This window comes from Aedes albopictus, chromosome 1 (assembly GCF_035046485.1).
Source record: "Aedes albopictus strain Foshan chromosome 1, AalbF5, whole genome shotgun sequence".
NCBI classification, from domain to species: domain Eukaryota; kingdom Metazoa; phylum Arthropoda; class Insecta; order Diptera; family Culicidae; genus Aedes; species Aedes albopictus.
In genome coordinates, this window is record NC_085136.1 from 221,702,419 (window position 1) to 221,723,617 (window position 21,199).

Below are 21,199 nucleotides of genomic sequence, written 5' to 3' on the forward strand. Positions count from 1 at the left end.
TCTGGATTGAGAACTTGGGACAATTTCTGGGAAATTGTACTTTCTGGGGAATGGTACATTCTGGCAAATGGTTTTCTGGGAAATGGTTCTTTCTGGCAAACGGTTTTCTGGGAAATGGTATTTTCTGGCAAATGTCTTTCTGGCCAATGGCATTCTGGCAAATGGTTTTCTGGCAAATATCGCACAATCAACCATCCGTCATTCATTTCACTTTTCGTCAGCCCGTAGGCAGGCACGGCACAGGTCTCCCAATTCTAGGGTGGACTTGCCTAGGCATGATCTAATCCCACGCACGCAAAAGCACCGCTACCAGCTCGTTTCCAACTTAAACACACGACGGAGCGTATCTCTAAATGCCTCGTCGTTGAAGTATGAGATCTTCCACCTAGGGGGGTTGGGCCTTGCCCTAGTCGCATCTTCCTCTACCTGTTGCCTGCGTTTTATAGTCCATACAATAGTGAACCGCCAGATGATTCCGCTCTCTTCCGACTAAAGGTACTTTTGGCCAGATCGACATCTAGCATATCCAGTTCCACTAGTAAGATCTGACCCCTCAGGTTCGTGAAACGGCTTTCCCATTCCACGGCCCAGGCATTGAAATCACCCGCTTTTATGACCGACCATCGCCCTGTCATCACGGTGGTCATACAGTCCAACATCTGCGTGAGCTGCTCGATCGGCCACCGCGGAGGTGCATAACAGCTACAGAAGAAGACCTCGTTTACTTTTGCGACCACAAAGCCCTCATAGGTAGTAGACACCAACTCCTGGACGGGGTATTTACCCGTCGTCCATATCGCCGCCATTTTGCTGGACCCATCCGCGATCCAATTGCCGTTGCCGGCAGGTACTCGGTATGGGTCCGCTATGATGGCGATATCCGTCCCCACTTGGAAACCACCTGACAAAGCAGTTGCTGAGCTGGTCACAGTGGTTCAGGTTCAGCTGCGTTATCTGTACTGTGATTTGTTCACTACGGCTTTTTTGAAGGCCGGGCACCTTAGACCACCCGTTGGGTGCCTGTTGTTCACGGTAGCTAATGTAAGGTCAGCTGGCATACTGACCAGCTTACGTTTAGCTTAACGGACTAATTTGCGTCCGCCACAGGTAGCTGTACTAAGGTTACCTTCCGTCCTGCTTTGTGATTGCTGAGGGCCAAACCCCCTGTTCTCTTCCATCCGAGACGAGCCAGCCTTTTCAGGCCCAGCCTTCCCAGCTTTCCGAGATACCTAGCTGTGGTCCGACTTGCCGGCATTACTGCCGCACCTCCGGGGTTAGTATCCGCCTAGCCTTGCCGGCACCGCCAGACAACTTCTCACCTGGCGACTGCCTCACATATTTATGCGAGTGATTATCAAAAGCAGTCGTATCCGCCACACCTCTTGGGCTTCCTGTGAAAGCGAAGGCCTGCGTCTGAGTAGACTTCGTAAACTTTGCTTTCGCCGGTTTTGTCACTGTTCCAGTTCTCAAGAGTCTCTCGTGATCTTGCTTGGCATCGTCCATCAACTTACGAAATCGCAATAGGGACGTTTTAAGGTCCTTGCTTATGTTGTACTTCGTGGACGCAAAGTCGATGATCTTGAGAAGCTGCTGCACAGCCACTTCCATTTGAGACAGCCCGTTTTATTTTTGGTTGATGGCCCGACTTCTAGAACCGCTAGCTTCGCTACTGACCGAACAAGCACTCCACGCTACTTTCGCATTCCGTATACGGCCCTCACGTCCTGGGAACACGCGAAGCACTCGTCCTCTCAACCACAGAGTGCCATCGCTATCTCTTCGATCGGTCCCCTAGCCAGCTGGTGGACACCGCTGGTGCTGAGCATAAGGAAGTAGTTCGGGGTAAAAGCTTCTTGCTCCTCGGAGTGGTGGGCACCGTGGGTACGTAAGTGGCCTCAAATTAATAATGGATTCTGCCTCAATTAATAGCGTACGAAGTGTCCCATCATCCGGCTTGTCACCGGTAGACAGTGGTGCCAACGCGCTTTCAACCCATCGGACCAAGCGTTCCCAAATCACCCCGCGATTCCCGTAGAGAGACACTAAATCGGGCGGTGGAGCCTTCATGAATCATAGAAAGTGACCGACGCGTGATCTTATATACCTTAGTCAGTGGTCACGTCAATCGATAGTTGTGGACAGAGCGCAAAATTTTCGAGCAGACAGCAGAGTGCAGAGAGGGGATCACCAGCTTTTGCTTCGCAGCGTGTAGGAGAAATGTCCGCAGCAGCGTAGGCCACATCAGAGCGAGTACGGTGAACGGAGATTGGGCCAGAGAGGGATCGACAAGGAGCAGAAGTTGTGGTTGTAAGGGTGCACCCTAACTGTGAGTACTCACGCGAAGAAGAGAGAACAAAATGTAAACCAATTACGGAAGATGAAACATAGGAAAGCAGTACTAGGTATGAGGTGAGGAAAGGAATGACGTTGTTTGTAGTAAGGTTGAGGCCAAAATATACGTAAATGAACACAATTGGAATAGTGTCAAACTCATGGATGTAACAAACGTTATCCGAGAGGAGAGCCAAAACTTCTCCTCGAAACACGCTTTGGAAGGCAAAGACCTCTGGTTCAGGCTTTCAGATCATGCCGCCCTCTTTCTTTGCCGAATCTGTTGGCTACTCCCCGACCCATGTTAGAATGTATCTCGAGTTTGACAAACAATTTCTAATGACGAAAGCGGCCTTGAAGTGCACTAATATCGCCTGCTCCACCAGTTTGACTGCTTCTTGTTCGCTGCATGCGGAAACTCTTCAGCAAACTCTTCTGCATTCCGATTTTTTACTACCTGGCTGCAGAAGGTGAGCAGGTGGAGCCAAACGTCACGACGTCCATGACGAAGACCACAGGGATCATCCCGCTACAAGAATAGCTGTGCCGACCGGTCTTCTGGGCAAATCAAGATCTGATGGAACTTCTCGCAGATATCAGCGCTGATAGCCATCCCGAACTGGCGAAATGAGGACAAACCCGAAGGAAGCAGGGTGAGAAAATCGTTGTCTTACAGGTCGGGAGAAGGCGCACGGGTCTGTCATCAGGACACGATGTATACACTTTGCTTGTTGGACATTGAATGAATGATTTTTATTAGTTAGAAAAGTTACACATTACCTGAGGAAAGAATAAAGCATGTTCACACGAATTAATGCTGCGTGGTCAATTTGAGCCGCGCATGGGGTGTTAGATGACATCGGCCGGTCAGGTAACCAAAAGTCGGCACGTTGTCGTTAAGCTAAGCATAATTCATTATTTCTCATGGGAAATAATAAATTTGCGATGCAGAAAAAGATGTTGTGGAAAATTCCACTACACCTTCCCCCTAAAAGAAAATTATGGTATACAATAATAAATTTTCCGTTTATGCTTTGTTCTTACCTTTACAAATAATTTTCAGTATACAAATAATTTTTGTTTTGAGGGCTCTCTTCCCCTTTTTTAAGGAACGATAATTTTGAGTGTAATAAACAATGTATTTGTTGTCATTATCTTTTTTGTTCTAAAGGTTTAAATTTCGTAAGGCGCGTTTTATGAACTTGAAGTCTTTGTTGATTATTCTGGTTAAAGATTACTGCATTACAGTCCATTAGTTCTTTTATTGTGAATGGTCCGGAGTTTACTGCATCTAGTTTTTGTCTATTTTCATTTCTTAGATAAACTGTATCGCCAATTTGTAAATCTGTATTTTCAATTTTAGCGTTGAGTTGTGTAGTTCTTTTTGTTTTTGCTCGTACAATTGCTTCACGTACTCTTAAATGTGTGGTTTGAAGTTTGAATTTCAATTCTTTCTCATAAGCTTCGTAGTTATACAAAGGATCTGGTTTAATACAATAAGCTATATCAAATAAATTGCATGTTTTTCCAAATACTAACTGAAATGGCGTATATCCATGATCTACACATGGTGTTGTGTTGAAGCAGAAACTAAAAAATGGTAACCATTCATCCCAATCATTTTTGGTATCATTAGTAAAAATCCTCAAATACTCATTCAATGTTTTGTGGCTTCTTTCTAATGATCCAATGGTTTGGGGGTGATATGCACTGGCACAAGTATGTGTTATCTTAAGAAGTTCACAAACTTTATCGAATACTCCTTTATATTCAGTACCTTGGTCAGTTTTTATCGAAGATACTGGGCCAAATATCAAAATACATTTTTCAATAACTGCTTTTGCTATAGTTGTTGCAGATTTATCCGGAATGGGAACTATTATAATAAATTTTGAAAGATCACATTGCATGGTTACTGCATAGCGATTGCCTTTATTTGTGTAGGTAAATGGTCCAACTGTATCAATTGAAAGTATATCAAATGATTTTGTAGGGGTAGTAGTTTGAACAAATTTTGTTTGAACTTGAGAATAATGTTTGTTTGTTTTACATAGTGTGCATGCTTTTACATACTCAGCTATGCGTCTTTTCATGTGGGGCCATGAATATAACGGTCTAAGCTTTCTGTACAATCGATTTGTACCTAAATGTCCTCCGATAGGAGTTTCATGATGTAGATTAAGAATTCTCAATATATCATCTTCATGTGTCACTAGTTTTGGTCTTTCGTATATCAATATGGTGGCATCCCTAAGGATGTTATTACCAATGTCTTTAAATGAGTTTATATCAATATGTTGGAATATTGTATCGTTCTTTGCGATTGCTATCATTTTACTCAAAAATCCTTTTTGATTCTCATTTGTTTTATGGCTGGCCAGCCTTGTATTTGTGGATTTCTGGATTTTATTCTCCAATATTTTAAAAATTTGCTTCAAAGCTTCTTCCTTTTCATGTTCTGTTGTTAATTTGAGATCTAACGCTAGAGTTAGTCTCGGATTATAATTCTTCTTTGACAGCACCATCGATAGTTTTGATGACTGTGGATATTTAATGAATGATAGTTTAGATAGTTTGAAAGCGTCTGAATTATTGAGCGCTTCATATACATGAAGTTGATCAGGCTTCTGCATCTGAGACTCATTAATTGGTTGGCTTGATATATTTCTTGTCATTGATCGTGTAATGACAATCTGTTTTAACTCATCCATGTCAAGCGGGACGCGAGAAAATGCGTCTGCTACGATGTTTGATTTACCCTCTATATATTCAATGGAAAAATCATATTCTTCTAAATCCCATCTCATCCTAATGAGCTTTGATGATGGGTTCTTCATTGAAAAAAGGTAAATTAACGGACGGTGATCCGTTTTAATTACAAATTTTCGTCCATATAAGTACGGGCGAAAATATGAAACAGCCCAGTGAATTGCTGTTAATTCTTGTTCAATCGTTGATTTATGTGATTCGCCTTTTGTGAATGCTTTGCTGGCAAACGCAATTGGCTTCTCTACACCATCGTGTAATTGAGCAAGAACAGCACCACATGCAACTTTTGATGCATCAGTTGTTAATATGAACTGCTTTTGGAAGTCTGGAAATTGTAGAACGTTTGGTGATAATAAACTTTTTTTTAACATTTCAAAAGCGTTTTGGCACTCTGCGCTCCAAATAAATGTTTCATTTTTTCTTAGAAGTTTGTTTAATGGATTGCAAATATTAGCAAAGTTTGGAATGAACCGACGATAGTAGTTGCAGAAGGCAACAAATCGACGTGTTTCATCAGGGGTTTTTGGCACAGGATATTTTTCTATAATTGAATATTTTGCTTTATCTGGTTGTATCCCCTTGTTAGATATATGATGTCCTAAATAGGTTACATCACTTTTGAAGAAATGACATTTTGGCAGATTCAGTTTGAGATTATATTTTCTCAAGCATAAAAATACTTCACGGAGATTAGATAAATGATGATTTATCGAACAACCGATGACGATGATATCATCGATATATAAAAACGCACATTGAGGAGGAAGTCCGCATAGAGCGATCGACATCATCCTCTGAAAACTGTTTGGACTGATATTCAATCCAAACGGTAATCTATTAAACTCAAAGTGTCCTTTACTTGAAGAAAAAGCAGTAAATTTTTTGCTTGCATCTGTCAGCGGAATCTGATGAAATCCTGACATTAGGTCGAGCGTTGAAAAATATTTTGCTCGTCCCAACTGGTCGAGAATCTCATCGATTCTAGGTAATGGGAATTTATCTGGGGAAATGTTTTTATTTAGTTGGCGAAAATCTATAACCAACCGCCATTTTTTATCAGTTTCTGATTTTTTGGGCACTAATAATATAGGGTTGTTGTAGGGCGAAGTAGAAGGTTGAATTATACCATCGTTTAGCATTTTGTTTATTTGGTTATCTATTTCTTCTTTTTGGGACTCAGTGCGAAAATATCGTTGAACTCCTCACACAGTCGTTCAAGTTTTTCTTTAATTTTTGGATCAATCTTCGGATCCATATTTAATTCCTTCAATACTAGCTTGCTACGTTCTTTAACTTTATTCCATGGTTTTTCTAATGAATTTATTTTATATTCATTTAAAGGAACCATTTTTGGTACAAACTTAGAACATACCTTTTTCGTTTCATTAGTAGTATTAATAATTTTCATATAAGCATTTTTATTACTTATAATACCATTTGCACAAAACACACCTGGCTGTATTTCTTCTGCAATGGTAACGTTGTCTACAATATTGTGTACATTGATTCGTCTTATCACCTCACATCGAGGTGGAATTATAAAATTACCTTCCAATTCATTGGTGATTGGTACTTGAATAACATTATTATTTATTTTAACAGACAATAAAAAGGAATCGTAATCTATGTTACACCTATATTTACAGAAAAAATCTCTTCCCAAAATCCCGTCTGTGGGAATTGGAAAATTGTCCTTCACAATTTGGAAATTTTGTGGTAGTGGCGTATCATCTATTACTACATTTGTAATAGTATCACCTAAAGTAGAAATTTTTCCACTTCCAATTCCTGTTATTTCACATTTATTATTTGGGAAATAAATTTGGGATGGTTTAATTTTATGTGAGGGGGTTAGAAGCAAAGGGGTGTAAGTGACAAAATCCCACTTTCGAGTAAATGAGGTTTAAAGTTTTTGACCAATTTTTCATCCCATACAAAATGTATGGAGTTTCAAAATCAACCCAATTTTTTCCGATTTATTGTAATTTTTCCAATCATCGTAGAAACAATCTTAAAAAAGTTCCTGAAAGCTTGAAATGTGAAGAATTTGATGATATGCTCAGTTCAAAATCGACAAAATGGTCACTTACACCCCTTTGATTCTGGGCCCCTCATGTGCTTTGATGACTGAAATTTCAGATCCACAATCTACCATTAACGAGCACTGTTTACTAGATGCTTCAATCATCAAGCATACAAAGTTAGAAGCTGATACACTTATTGCGTACGCTCCCCGAACGGTTGTCCTAAAAAATGTTGTACATTATTGTGACCTTGAATCTGTGGAGCGACTAAAGGGTCTGCCTGTTGATGTACGTGCCCAGTTGAAATGACCCTGACCTGTTCATGTTGCTGTGGAGGAAACTCAGTAGCAAAAAACACTCTTGAGCTACCATTTAACTGATTATTTGAGTTGTTTGGACCATAATTTCTGTAAAACTGATTTTGGCCATTACGAAAACAACCTCTGCGATGAAATCCTCTACCGCGGGAAGTGAATCTTCCGCGATTTCCATAGAAATTTGTTGGCCGGTTGTTTGGTGTCCTATATCCATAATTTTGTTGATAACCACGACCATTGTTGGGGTATCGGTGATTTTTCCTTTCATTAACATTAGCATGCAAAATTGATGCTGTAGATCCTTGGCTTGTTTGCTCATTTTCCACCACAACATTCAGGGCTTCTTGTACCGTGGTAAATTTGCCAACTTTTAACATTATTTTAGTTTCAGAATTGTGTGAATTTGAAATTAGCGTCTGTATCGCTTGCTTTTGGGCCAATTTCTTAGCTACATCTCCTGGAACTTGCTCTCGAATGTACGCTTGAGCAAGGTTTTCACAAAGATTTTCGACATCTTTTGAAAAATTTACCATATCATCAGTTTTCTTTAATTTCAAATTTTTCAAATTGGCTGCGGCTAAATCGCATGATCCGGTTTCGCTACAATTATCCTTAATTTTCTGGATAATTTCATCTAAAGTTGCAGGAGCTACAGAGAATAAATCTCTTGCTCTTCCTGTCAATTTCGTAAGTACCAATTGTATTGCACTCGCGTGGTTTGCCTCTGCCACTATCGTTTTAGTTAATTCCACCGCATCTATAAATGATTTTGATCCTGACGGCTTACCGTCGAATGCTGGAATTAACTGCGCTAGCTGCGCAGCAGTAGCAATATTGAAGGCCATTGCAATGTTTGGAGCGATGGTCAAAGGCTGTGTAGAATTTGAACGTTTCTTATGTTTAGAATGATGATGAGGGGATTTGTGTAGATTCTTTCTTCTTGTGCCTAACAGCAACTGCGAACACAATACCGTAGTCTTAGCAACGCGTTTCAAACTGTGTCTACTGGACGAATTTAAATTATTTTGTATTTTGTTTTCAGCAATTTTTTGATTAACAATTTGTTGTATTTCGTAATTAAAGAGACGCGAGTTTTTACATATATTAGTAAAAACTGTTTCCTCCAAAATCGCACAATTTTCCTTTAAAAATGCTTCTATTTCGTTGTACAACGCAGTGCTTATGTCAAGTTTTGCTTGCAAGGTTTTGTCCGAAATTTTATTATGTATGGATTTTTTCAAGTTTGAATGAAGCTTTTTTTAAACTTTTCGAACTGATTCATTGATAATATTATTCAAATTATAAGAAACTGACGATTGCTTTTCAAATTATTAGAAAGGAAAATCCATTACCTGAATGTAAACTTGAATGGTATCACAACGCACAATTTTTAAATTTTTGAACTATTTCATTTATAATGGTACTTAGCTTTATTGCTCTGTGCGTTCAAGATGCAAACGGTGCCCAAATGCGCTCCAAACGCGGTAACACAATGTTACCAAAAGCAACTTAGCAACCATAGTCAAAACCACCGCCAACCTAGGATTCAAAAGCTCCCACTGACATCGGGTTACTTGTTAGAAAATCTTACCGCATTTGGTGTTCCCGCATTTGATATTTGCATTTCGAATGCACACAGCAATACTGTCAGCTGGAACGGCATCCCGTGGTGCATGAGCTGCAAACAACTATCATTCAAGTTGCCATTTGTGCCCCCTGCACACTGCTTCGGTTTTACTGCTGAGATCGGATCCACACGAAATTGTAGTAACATATCCACTGCACTCAATTGTTGTGTCTGTACTCGATGTAGCAGCGACTCAAAATATAAACATCACTGATCATCTGGAATCCAAGGTTTCACTTGTTCATGCTGCAGTAACACATTTGCGACATCCAACTGTTGTGTTTATACACCTAGTTTGAATTGTCCATCAGCGACTCAAAATATAAACATAACTGATTCTCTGGAATCCTGGTTTCGTACACTGTTCATCTCACGTTATCAACTGGAATTTAACGTTGATAATTGACTTGGCATAATCTAAAACGATGCACTTGCTTAAATATCTTCACCTAGGTTCACCGCGAAAGTCGTTTTTCGAATTCGCTGGGGCTTATTAGTTCCTTTTTGCACTTTAGTCTTTCTGAACCATGCTTCACTAATTCACTAATCACGGAGAAGGCGCGGGTCAACGGTCAGCCATGTACTGTACTTCGCGAACATTAATGGAGAAGGCGCACGGGTCTGTCATCAGGACACGATGTATACACTTTGCTTGTTGGACATTGAATGAATGATTTTTATTAGTTAGAAAAGTTACACATTACCTGAGGAAAGAATAAAGCATGTTCACACGAATTAATGCTGCGTGGTCAATTTGAGCCGCGCATGGGGTGTTAGATGACATCGGCCGGTCAGGTAACCAAAAGTCGGCACGTTGTCGTTAAGCTAAGCATAATTCATTATTTCTCGTGGGAAATAATAAATTTGCGATGCAGAAAAAGATGTTGTGGAAAATTCCACTACAGATGGTAGGCGGCGCTTAAAGCGGTCTTCTCACTTTACCGGGCCGGGACCGTGCCGGGCCCCGGCCATGCCCCGGTCATCGATTTCTTTTTAACGATATCATGACGTGCTTCTCATTAGCCCGGCCGGGGCCCGACTGAGCCCCGGCACGGTGTGATGTGAAACACGCCATAGTAATCGTATGTAAGAAATCGATGACCGGGGCACGGCCGGGGCCCGGCACGGTCCCGGCCCGGTGTAATGGGAATAGCCCTTAACCCATTTCCGCCCAGTGATCTATTTATAGATCAGATGCCTCAAACGCCCAGTGATCTATTTATAGATCAGTAACTTTTGCGATAACTGCGGAGAAATAAAGGATTTTGGAAGACTGGTGTCTTCAGCAAAGTTGTTGAGAAGATCGAGGACTCTTCGATAGTACGTAATTTAGTACGTATTCGCTCCACTAGGTGGCACTAGTGATCACGAAACATTGTGCTGACAGGTGTTTCGTCAAGAGCCATTGCCAATACTGTCGCCTTCGTATCTTGAGAATCACACTACATAGAAAAAAAAAATATATTCAGCAAAGTTGATCACGACATCAAGAGCTATCCGATAGTGAACTAGTTGATTCTAGGTTTATCCGCTAGGTGGCGCTAGTGAGTCGTAAAAAATTTAAACCTTTGTATCTCGAGAATCCGACTACATAGAAGAATTTCGTCTTCGGCAAGGTTGATCAGGACATCAATAGCTATCCGATAGTGAACTAGTTGGTTCTAGGTTTATCCGTTAGATGGCGCTAGTGGGCTCTAAAAAAATAAACCTCTTTATCTCGAGAATCAGACTACATAGAAGAATTTCGTCTTCGGCAAGGTTGATCAGGACATCAATAGCTATCCGATAGTGAACTAGTTGGTTCTAGGTTTATCCGTTAGATGGCGCTAGTGGGCTCTAAAAAAATAAACCTCTTTATCTCGAGAATCCGACTACATAGAAGAATTCTGTCTTCGGCAAAGTTGATCAGGACATCAACAGCTATCCGAGAGTGAACTAGTTGATTGTAGGTTTGTCCGCTAGGTGGCGTTAGTGAGTCATAAAAAAATCTCTGTATCTTGAGAATCCGACTACATAGAAGAATTTCGTCTTGGGCAAGGTTGATCAGGACATCAATAGCTATTCGATAGTGAACTAGTTGGTTCTAGATTTATCCGTTAGGTGGCGCAAGTGAGTCCTAAAAAATTTAAACCTTTGTATCTCGAGAATCCGACTACATAGAAGAATTTCGTCTTCGGCAAGGTTGATCAGGACATCAATAGCTATCCGATAGTGAACTAGTTGGTTTTAGGTTTATCCGTTAGATGGCGCTAGTGGACTCTAAAAAAATAAACCTCTTTATCTCTAGAATCCGATTACATAGAAGAATTTTGTCTTCGGCAAGGTTGATCCAGACATCAACAGCTATCCGATAGTGAACTAGTTCGTTCTAGGTTTAACCGTAAGGTGGCGCTAGTGAGTTCTTAAAAATTTAAACCTCTATATCTCGAGAATCCGACTACATAGAAGAATTTTGTCTTCGGCAAGGTTGATCAGGACACCAATAGCTATCCAATAGTGAACTAGTTGGTTCTGGGCTTAACCGTTAGGTGGCGCTTTTGAGTCCAAAAAAAGCTAAACCTCTGTATCTCGAGAATCCGACTACATTGAAGTATTCTGTCTTCGGCAACCTCGATCAGGACATCAACAGCTATCCTATAGTGAACTAGTTGATTGTAGGTTTGTCCGCTAGGTGGAGAAAGTGGGCTCAAAAAAATCTGAATTTTTTTTATCTTGAGAATCCGACAGAAGAATTTCAAAATCTCGTCTTCGACAAGGTTGATCAGGACATTAAAAGCTAACCGATACTAAACTAGTTGGTTCTAGGTTTATCCACTTGGTGGCGCTAGCGAGTCATAGAAATTCTTAACTTCTGTTTCTCAACACCAGAGTACATAGAAATATTTTGTCTTCGGCAAAGTTGATCAGGACATCAAGAGCTATCCGATAGTGAACTAGTTGGTTCTAGGTTTATTCGTGAGCTGGCGCTAGTGAGTCCTAAAAAAATAAATCTCTGTATCTTGAGAATCCGACTACATAGAAGAATTTCGTCTTCGGCAAGGTTGATCAGGACACCAATATCTATCCGATAGTGTACTAGTTGGTTCTAGATATATCCGATAGGTGGCGCTAGTGAGTCCTAAAAAATTTAAACCTCTATATCTTGAGAACCAGACTATATAGAAGAATCTTGTCTTCGGCAAGGTTGATCAGGACATCAATAGCTATCCGATAGTGAACAAGTTGGTTCTGGGCTTAACCGTTAGGTGGCGCTTTTGAGTCCAAAAAAAATTAAACCTCTGTATCTCGAAAATCCGACTACATAGAAGTATTCTGTCTTCGGCAAACTCGATCATGACATCAACAGCTATCCTATCGTAGGTTTGTCCGCTAGGTGGCGCAAGTGAATTCTAAAAATTCTGAACTTCTGTATCTTGAGAATCAGACTACATAGAATAATTTCGCCTTCGGCAAAGTTGATCAGGACATCAAGGGCTAATGGATAGTTAACTAGTTCCTTTTAGGTTTATCCGCTAGGTGGCGCTAGTGAGCCCTACAAATTCTGAACTTCTGTATCTCGAAAATCAGGCTACATAGTAGAATTTCGTCTTCGGCAAAGTTGATCAGTACATTAAGGGCTAACGCATAGTGAACTAGTTGGTTCTGAGTTTATTCGTTAGGTGGTGCTAGTGAGCTATAAACATTCTGAACTTCTGTATCTCGAGAATCAGACTACATAGAAGAATTTTGACTTCGACAAGGTCGATCGGGACATCAAGAGCTATCCTATAGTGAACAAGTTGGTTGTAGGTTTGTCCGCTACGTGGCGCAAGTGGGCTCTAAAAAATTTGAACAAATATTAATAAACTAGCTGACCCGACGTGGCTAGCCACGTTTTCACCATCCCGAGAATTATGACGATGGCTTAAAAATGTTGGTATGCATTTTTTTGCTTTTCTACAACTTTATTCAGAAACCATGTTTATTTCTCTGAAGTATTCTAAAATTTCCTTCTTCTTAATCTCTTTGCAATGTAAGGCTCCGAATTCTAAACAGAAAGTTTTCAAATATGCTGAGGTGATACACAAATTATGTCACGTGAATATCGACCATTTTCAACCCCCCCCTCCCCCCTATGTCAGAATTTTTGTATGAGACTTCAAAAATTTGTGTATGGGTCGTCACGTTATGACAAACCCAAGTCTCTTTAATAAAGACAAATCAATCAATCAAATTTATATTCTTCTCCTTCCTCTCCTCATACTTCTTCGCCCAGGAAAGATTCAGAAATTTCTCTAAACAAAAATTTACGAACATTTAATTTATTATGGAAAGTTTTTAAATTAGCCTCTCCTCCTCTTCTTGGCGTAACGTCCTCACTGGGACAAAGCCTGCTTCTCAGCTTAGTGTTCTATGAGCACTTCCACAGTTATTAACTCAGAGCTTCCTCTGCCAATGACCATTTTGCATGTGTATATCGTGTGGCAGGCACGAAGATACTCTATGCCCAAGGAAGTCAAGGAAATTTCCTTTACGAAAAGATCCTGGACCGACCGGGAATCGAACCCGTCACCCTCAGCATGGTCATGCTGAATACCCGTGCGTTTACCGCCTCGGCTATATGGGCCTCTCCTTCCTTCGAAATATGTCCTAGAATATATTCATTCCCTTGTTTTAGTTCCGGAAAACTTCTTCCAATAATGAAAAAAAAAAAAGCATATTGATTCCTCCATAGAATATTCTAGGATGTTCCAGAAACTTATTTTTTTTTTCTTGGTGAAGTGGTGGATACCAAGCCGAGAATTTTCATTATGTTTGATTGATTGATTTAGCTATATTAAAGAGACTTTCAGCCCTTGGCTCATTATGTTTGGAAAACTCTTGAACATTTGTATAAATAGTATTTTTATCCCTCCGGGTCATACTCAATGTTCTAGAATATTGTTCTTCTTTTCTGCTTCTTCCTCTTTGCTCTGGAAAGTTTGAAATATGTCTTCATATTTGAAACAGAAACCTCTCGAATTACATTGACGTTCTGGTAGAAACTCTCGAACACTCAGATCATATCATGGACTCACCGAAATACGTGAAATATTTCAGTCAAACTTTGCTAAGCGTGACAGGAGGACAGATAGACAACACCTGAATTCATATGCCGTTTCTGATCTCCTTAATTTGGATTTAGAATATGTTCATCCCTCACGGAGATTCTTGTGCATTCTGGTATAACAATTTCCAGAAGTTTCCTCAGAAGCCATTGTAATTATGCGAAACATTTCACTCAGCAATGGACTCATCAGAAGTGCCAGAAGGTATACTATCATGTATTCATAAATGAAAAACGCCAGAAAGTATACTTCCAAGTACACACATTTAACTGTTACAGGGTTCTAATCTCTGAAATAGTAAGAAACTTCTAGACGCTTCTCAGGGTGAGAGAACTTCCACAGACTTCCTGAAAGTTCTCGAAAATTAAAGTAGTTTAAAAATTCAGAGCATTCCAGAACGTTCTTTTTTCTGAAACTTTCTGTAATTTCCACAAAATTAGGTGCATGCTTTGTTCCAATTGGGACGTTATGCCAAAAAGAAGAAGAAGATGTTTCATAATATTGCATCTTCTCTCAGGAGCGTCCAGAAACTTCTAGAAGGTCTCGAATATTTAAGAAATTCAACACTCCGGAAAATTCCAGAACCTTCTTCTTCTCTTCTGGAGTTATCAGTAACTTCTAGAATGTTCTTGGAATTTTCAGAATATTGATGTTCCAGATCATTCCAAAAAGATCATCTTATTATTTCTGTACAACTGTGGTGAAACATTTCAATGAAACATTTCAAAGCGTGACGGAAGGACAGACAACTCTGGGATTTTATATATATGATTTTACGATGAAATTGAACTGCATGGCTACTGATTGATAACAAAACCAGCTAGGTATAAAACAGCCGTCTCATTTTACTAAATATAACACTGAACAAAATATGGTATAGTATATTAAGTTATCAACTTGAACTTATGATAACGTGCTATGTGCTATCAATTTGTTATCTTTACTCAGGTTCATAGTGACTTTCATCTCAAAGACATTCGTTTGGGTCGAACATGCCTCTGGAGCCGACCTACTGATTGGAACGCTCATAAGGTGGTCCTTTATAAAAATGAAACATAAACCAAGCTCAAAGAAAAATTGAAAATATTTGGAGTTTTCGAATGACGAGTGCTAAGGTAATCTTTCGCTCTGTACTAGATAACGGTGTGTGGCGTGAGAAGGTGAGCAACGTGCTAGAAAAGCCAGATGGATACGGTGGGCAGGATATACTACTAGAATGCCGAATATCAACCCATTATATATAGAAATTATTAGAATGATGCATATTGAAATGCCTAAAAACTGTTGAAAACTATCCATTGATAAGCTACTAGCAGATTGTTTTAGTTATTACTAATGTAATCCATTTCTGGAACATTTCAAACTGTAACTTTTTTATTTGGAGAATATCAACTTTGATCAGTCATCTAAAATAAAGACAATTACACCGTCTTCGACCTTGCGGCCTCTACAGACTGAACAATACTAACATTTGACAACGGACAACACATATAACGCCCAGTGGCCCAGTGGAGAATTTTTCGTTTGACGAAAAGTTTTCCCCGACTGGAGCGGCAATCGAACCCACACTCCGAGGCTTACGAGACACCTAAACGACTGACGCCGTTAACCGCTCGGCCACGAAGCCCATTTACATAACTCATAGAAATAAGATAGCTGCGCAAAAAAAATAAAAAAAATATTTTTTCAACGTTTCACGTGCATATGCCCCACTGTGTAATAAAACGAAAATTTCACCGTAGATTTCCGTTTAAATTACTGCAATAACTTTCTTTTATGGGGTTGAGATACTCCAGAAAAAATCAGACATCTACTGTGATTGTGGCATAATTCGGGCGTTAATGGGTTAAGACAGCGGTATCGCTTTTCCGCCATGGCTGTTCGGGAACTCCACGTGGTTATGTTTCCACAGCAAGCCTGTTTGGAACCTTCCTTTGATTCCGTTTGCACAGTAGTTTCTTCCAGAATTTGTGAACTTTCCATAGCAAAAACTCCTTTACAAGGTCCTAATCGGGCGAGCGGACGGAAATGTGGCACAGCTGATGAACTGATCGCTCGGCATCATTGAATGTGCTTCCGCAGACTGCTAATCGGGCCTTCCTGTAGCGGAACGACTGCGATGACAAGACAATACGCACCTCAAACTGATGCCACCGTTTACACAGTGCCGTGACAAGCTCTTACGTATCCGTGATCTCATCCAAGTTGTTTTTACCTTAACAGTCGCTTTCGCGGTGATAGCCTTCATTACAATATCCTGACCAAGGACCACTTCCGCCAGATACTTGTAGGCACCGCCATTGCTAGTTTCATCACGCTTAAACTGGAATATCATCTCACCAGTATGAGTACGTCCTATACCGCGTACATCGGCTTCAAAATCGTGAACTTATCATCACTTCTCATTGCCTTCGAGCCCTCTGAGTAAGCGTTTCCTAAGAATCCGAACCACACAAAAATAATCAGTACTTCATCAGACGTCATTTAATCGGTGTCACACCGATCCAAATGGTTCACATCATTTCAGACACTTAAAATGTGAAATGGCTGACTAATGTGATATTCATTAAAAGTTCCCATTTAGTCATGCGTTCCAATCTTGTCACCTGCTCAAAAAAACACGTTTGTTGTGACGACGGCGACAGCTCTCCCATACACCTACCTTCCATTCTACACGCCTCTCCTCGTTAACGATGACGGTGCGATAATGAAAAAGCGCACCGACAAATTGTCCCGTCTCCGTACGACTGCCCCAGCAGCACGATGAAAAATTGGGTAAAATCGGAAAAAGCACGGAAGGAAACGCCGGAATTGCCCATCTGTCCAATTGGGGGGCGGGGATTTTCCCACCAACCACCCCACCCCGAAGGGCCCCGTTCGCTTAGTTGAAATGAATCAACGACGACATCCAACATGCTGCTGACCCGATTCGGCATTTGTCCGAATTCGTTACATGACCGGTTTTTGTTTGACGTTACACAATCGCGGACCGAATGACCCGGGGTTCGTCGGACGAACGGACTATGGCATGGAGGCATGCCCTTGCTAATTCCCATTCTCATCGTCGCGTCCCGATGTCATTGTTTGCATTATACATTAGCCTGACGACCGGTAAGAGCGCTACTGGCCCGGCACTTAACACACTACACCACCGTTCGTCCGTTGGCTGTCACTTTTTATTGACGCGAGCGCAGGGTCGAAAGCGGGAAAATTGAATACTATCAATTTGGAACCCAAGAGCGTCGACATGACGGTTGATGAAAATTGATATTGATTTTTCGTTAGGAGGATGGCAGGCAAAGGGCTGTGGATCCCACGTCGGGATTTCGTTACGAAATGAAGTGTAACGTTCAATTTAGTGAGATGATTGCCCGACGAATAGGTTTAGCGTGTGACGAATCGTGAATCGTTCTAAATTTACAGAGATACGTTTGCCGGAACTTAATGCGATATAATCCGATCAGATTAGCTATAGATTTCATGACAGATCCAACATACCATGCTTTAAGATGACTCCCTTGGTTTTACCTAGGTTTTAACGGCTCTGCGATACCGAATTTGCGGTCCTTTAGTAGCTCGGCGAGTATGCAGGTACTCCAATAATGAAATAGAGAGTCCCAACTCTCTACTTTCCGGAGAACCATAATGCACAGTTGAACAAGTTCTCGAGACGTCGATAAGCCGCGAGGAACAGACGCTGTTGAGATCCGCTCCTCCTGGTGAACGAGCCCTCAATTTTGCAGAAGCAAACCCCCTTTCCTGTCAAGCATGAATATGAAGTAGTTCCAAGTTGTGAAATTACGCCAAAAAGCGATAATTCGGCATTCTGAACAAATTTCTAAATGTAAACAAGTCTGGGGTCCACTATTCCCAAGTAACAATCAGCATGCCTTGAAGATTTATTCATGTTTTATCCTGGTTTTATACGAGCATGTCAAAAAGCTAGTTGTTTTAAATTAGTTTTAGGTGGTAGTTGTTTACTTTTAACCTTTGGCGTTCCATAAAACTATCATATAACTTCTGCTATAAACATCTTCAGTTAAAAACTTGCAAGTAGACATGAATTGGTTTTATCACTTATTATATCCCAAGCAACACACATGTTATAATAGAGTTACGACAGCGCAAGTTTTGGTTGTATAGATGTTTATTTTACGTAATTCTAAAATTGTGTTGAAATAACGTAAATAAACTTCTATACCACCAAAACTTGCGCTGTCGTAACTTATATATAACATGTGTGTTACTTGGGATACCATTTCAATAAAACTTGCATTTACGTTGTTGTCGGAGAGATTTTTTTTGTAAACAAATACACAAAACTGTGAGGCAATGCATAAAACCAACAAAAGATTTCGTGGCCGTAACATAAACCAAAAAAATGCTGTGATAAAACCGCTAGTTCTATCATGAGCTCAGTTATGACTACCTCAGGAGGGTTAGCCCTATTGGAGGAATCATCAGGAACACAGAGTTTTATCAGAAAAATATGTCGCCTAGCCGGGATAATCATGTAAATACAGAAAAAATATTACTCAATTTTATGATTTCACGAACATCTTAAGATCAAATTAAACCATACAACACGTTTCCGTCATTTTATTTTGTCAGAAAAATTACATCATGTCTTTCAAACTCCGCTGTGTTGAAAAAACATTTTCTGCACCCAATTCCACCGAGTCAATAAATGCATTTAACTTCCAAATTATGCATAGTTTGTGTGGCGCACTTAGTTTTTGTCATTATCACAGTCACATACACCACAAATTTTCCGTGGCATGTCTCCTGACACGTATTAAATAGGAAAACAAATCTGAATTCCATATCTGCATCTTTCCAATTGATGGCTGGATAAACAACCAAGCATAATTTATTCTGACGATCGAACATTGAGAGTGAAAAATAATCAAAACAATTATTTGACAAGTCAGAAGATGGTTTTATTTGGAAGATTGATAAAACTATGATACAACCCGAAATCCTAAGCCGGTTTGCATACGAAGTCCTGTAGACCCTAATAAAACTGGGCCAACTAGCCAGAACGTGGTCTTATTGAGGCATACAAGAACTCGAGAGAATTTTCAAGTCGGCATCAATGGTTTTATGTTTAGGATTTTTGAATCGCTAAAAAACTTTGATAAAATTAAAGTTGTTACTTGGGTTGTCCCCGATTTAAGAGAATACGACTTCACCAATAGTGAACCCAGAAACCTAATAATGGACCCCCGGGGGTTCACCACATATAGGATAATTTATGACAGATTGGAAATGATTAATTTATGAGAAGTAACTATATGTGATTTTGTATGGGTCTTGTGTGCAATGTGTAGGAAAAACGGATTTGTACGGGTCTTGTGTGCAATGTGTACGCGCAGCTTACACACGCAGCCACGACGTCAAGATCATCATAGGGGTTTTAAACGCTCAAGTATAGGCCAGGAGGACGAATTCAGACCGGAAAGTTCAGCGCCCACCAGCAAACGAACGAAAACGGCCTACGACTCATCGATTTTGTCGCCTCCAAAAACATGACCATACGTAGCACCTTTTTCCAACACAACCTCCCTTATCGTTACACGTTGAGATCATCACATCAGACAGAATCTTAAATCGACCACGTTCTGATTGACGGACGGCACTTCTTCGACATTATAGACGTCAGCAGAATTGAGATATGACGAAATGAATTTTTCAACACTGGTGGGAACATATTGTGGTGTGACAAAAAATTTCAGCAGGGGGTCGAATACGGTGCAAAAAAAAGCAATAAACAGAAGCAGAAGTAGCAGAACCACCGCTTTCGGGAGGAACAGCACAACCTGGAAGAAGCGGAGTGCGAAGAAATGGAAATGCTGTGTCGTTCCCAAAAAACACGGAAGTTCTACCCGAAGCTCTACACTACAAAAAATCCAATGATTTTATTTATGTGTGAAAACACATATTTCAAAGACAGAGTTCATTCCGACGTTTATAACCGCCACACATATACTTTGTTTGTGAGACTGCTACAGTTTTATGTGTCATCCCTTATAGTAAAAATCTATAAAGCTTCACACATAATTCCAAATAGTCGCTCATGAACCTGCCGCCTCCCGTGAACTTTGTTGATATTTCTCCTTTTTTTTGAAGATGGTCGATCAGCTACAGATAGGAGGTGAAAATTTTTGCAGGTAAATAAGAAATATTTGATATTTTACTGAATATTTCTATATAACATCACGTTTTTGTATTTCAGGGCGACGGAAAGGATCTCAGCCAAAGATTGAAACATAAGAATACAGGATGCACGGTGGTGCAATGCGGCTTCGTCACAGGGGGTTGCCGGTGTCAAGGCCGGAGTAGGCTGCTGGTAAGTTGATGATAATTCGTCAAAAATCTCTCTTCTAATCATGGTTACATTTCAGTTGATTAGACTCATCGGCAAAATTAACGACTGCAGAACCATATACGACGGTACATCCATCAAGTGCCACCAACATTTTCATCGCCACAAGCGGCTCCGGAGTTCGTACGTCTGCTGCTTGTACTTCCGGCCAAAAATTACGGAAACACCGGCAGCATATCAACCATGTTATTGTTATTCTATGTTGCAAATATATTGGTTAAAGTGAATAAACTTTGAAGTGTTTTATTGATTTTTGTGTACAAAAAGAACAGAGCTGAAAATACCAGTGAAAAATGCAAAAATTTCATCAGAATTCCCAAATAAAATATATAAGCCATTAGAGATAAAAAGTAAGTACTATGGTTTTCAATTTGATAAGAGCCACACATACATCGAATAAGTTGAGAGTTCATCTGAAGGTATGTGTATGGAACATTTTTACTATTAGTGAAATCTAATTGCAAAAATCTATAGTACCTGACACATACTATCAATATGGATATTTTTCTCAGTGTACGCATCCCGCAACGGCTTCGAGCCGCTAGCCGAAACGTGCAGGGATAACGACGGAGGCCTGCTGACGGACGGACGTGAAGTGATCAAAAGGTGTAACCACTAAACGATTACAGCGCCACTACTAGTGAAGCGGTGGGAAATGA

The 21,199-nt window shown here is 40.3% G+C and overlaps 1 protein-coding gene and 1 long non-coding RNA gene across 2 annotated transcripts in view; one reads left to right on the forward strand and one right to left on the reverse strand.

Moving 5' to 3' along the window:
• LOC109400030 (uncharacterized) overlaps positions 1-21,199 on the reverse strand; it is a 1,200,131-nt gene that overhangs the window by 962,299 nt on the left and 216,633 nt on the right. The window lies entirely within an intron of this gene.
• On the forward strand, positions 20,041-20,790 carry LOC134286815 (uncharacterized). The gene is made up of 3 exons (XR_009996923.1): positions 20,041-20,325; positions 20,391-20,504; positions 20,560-20,790. It is a non-coding gene; the product is annotated as an uncharacterized LOC134286815 (long non-coding RNA).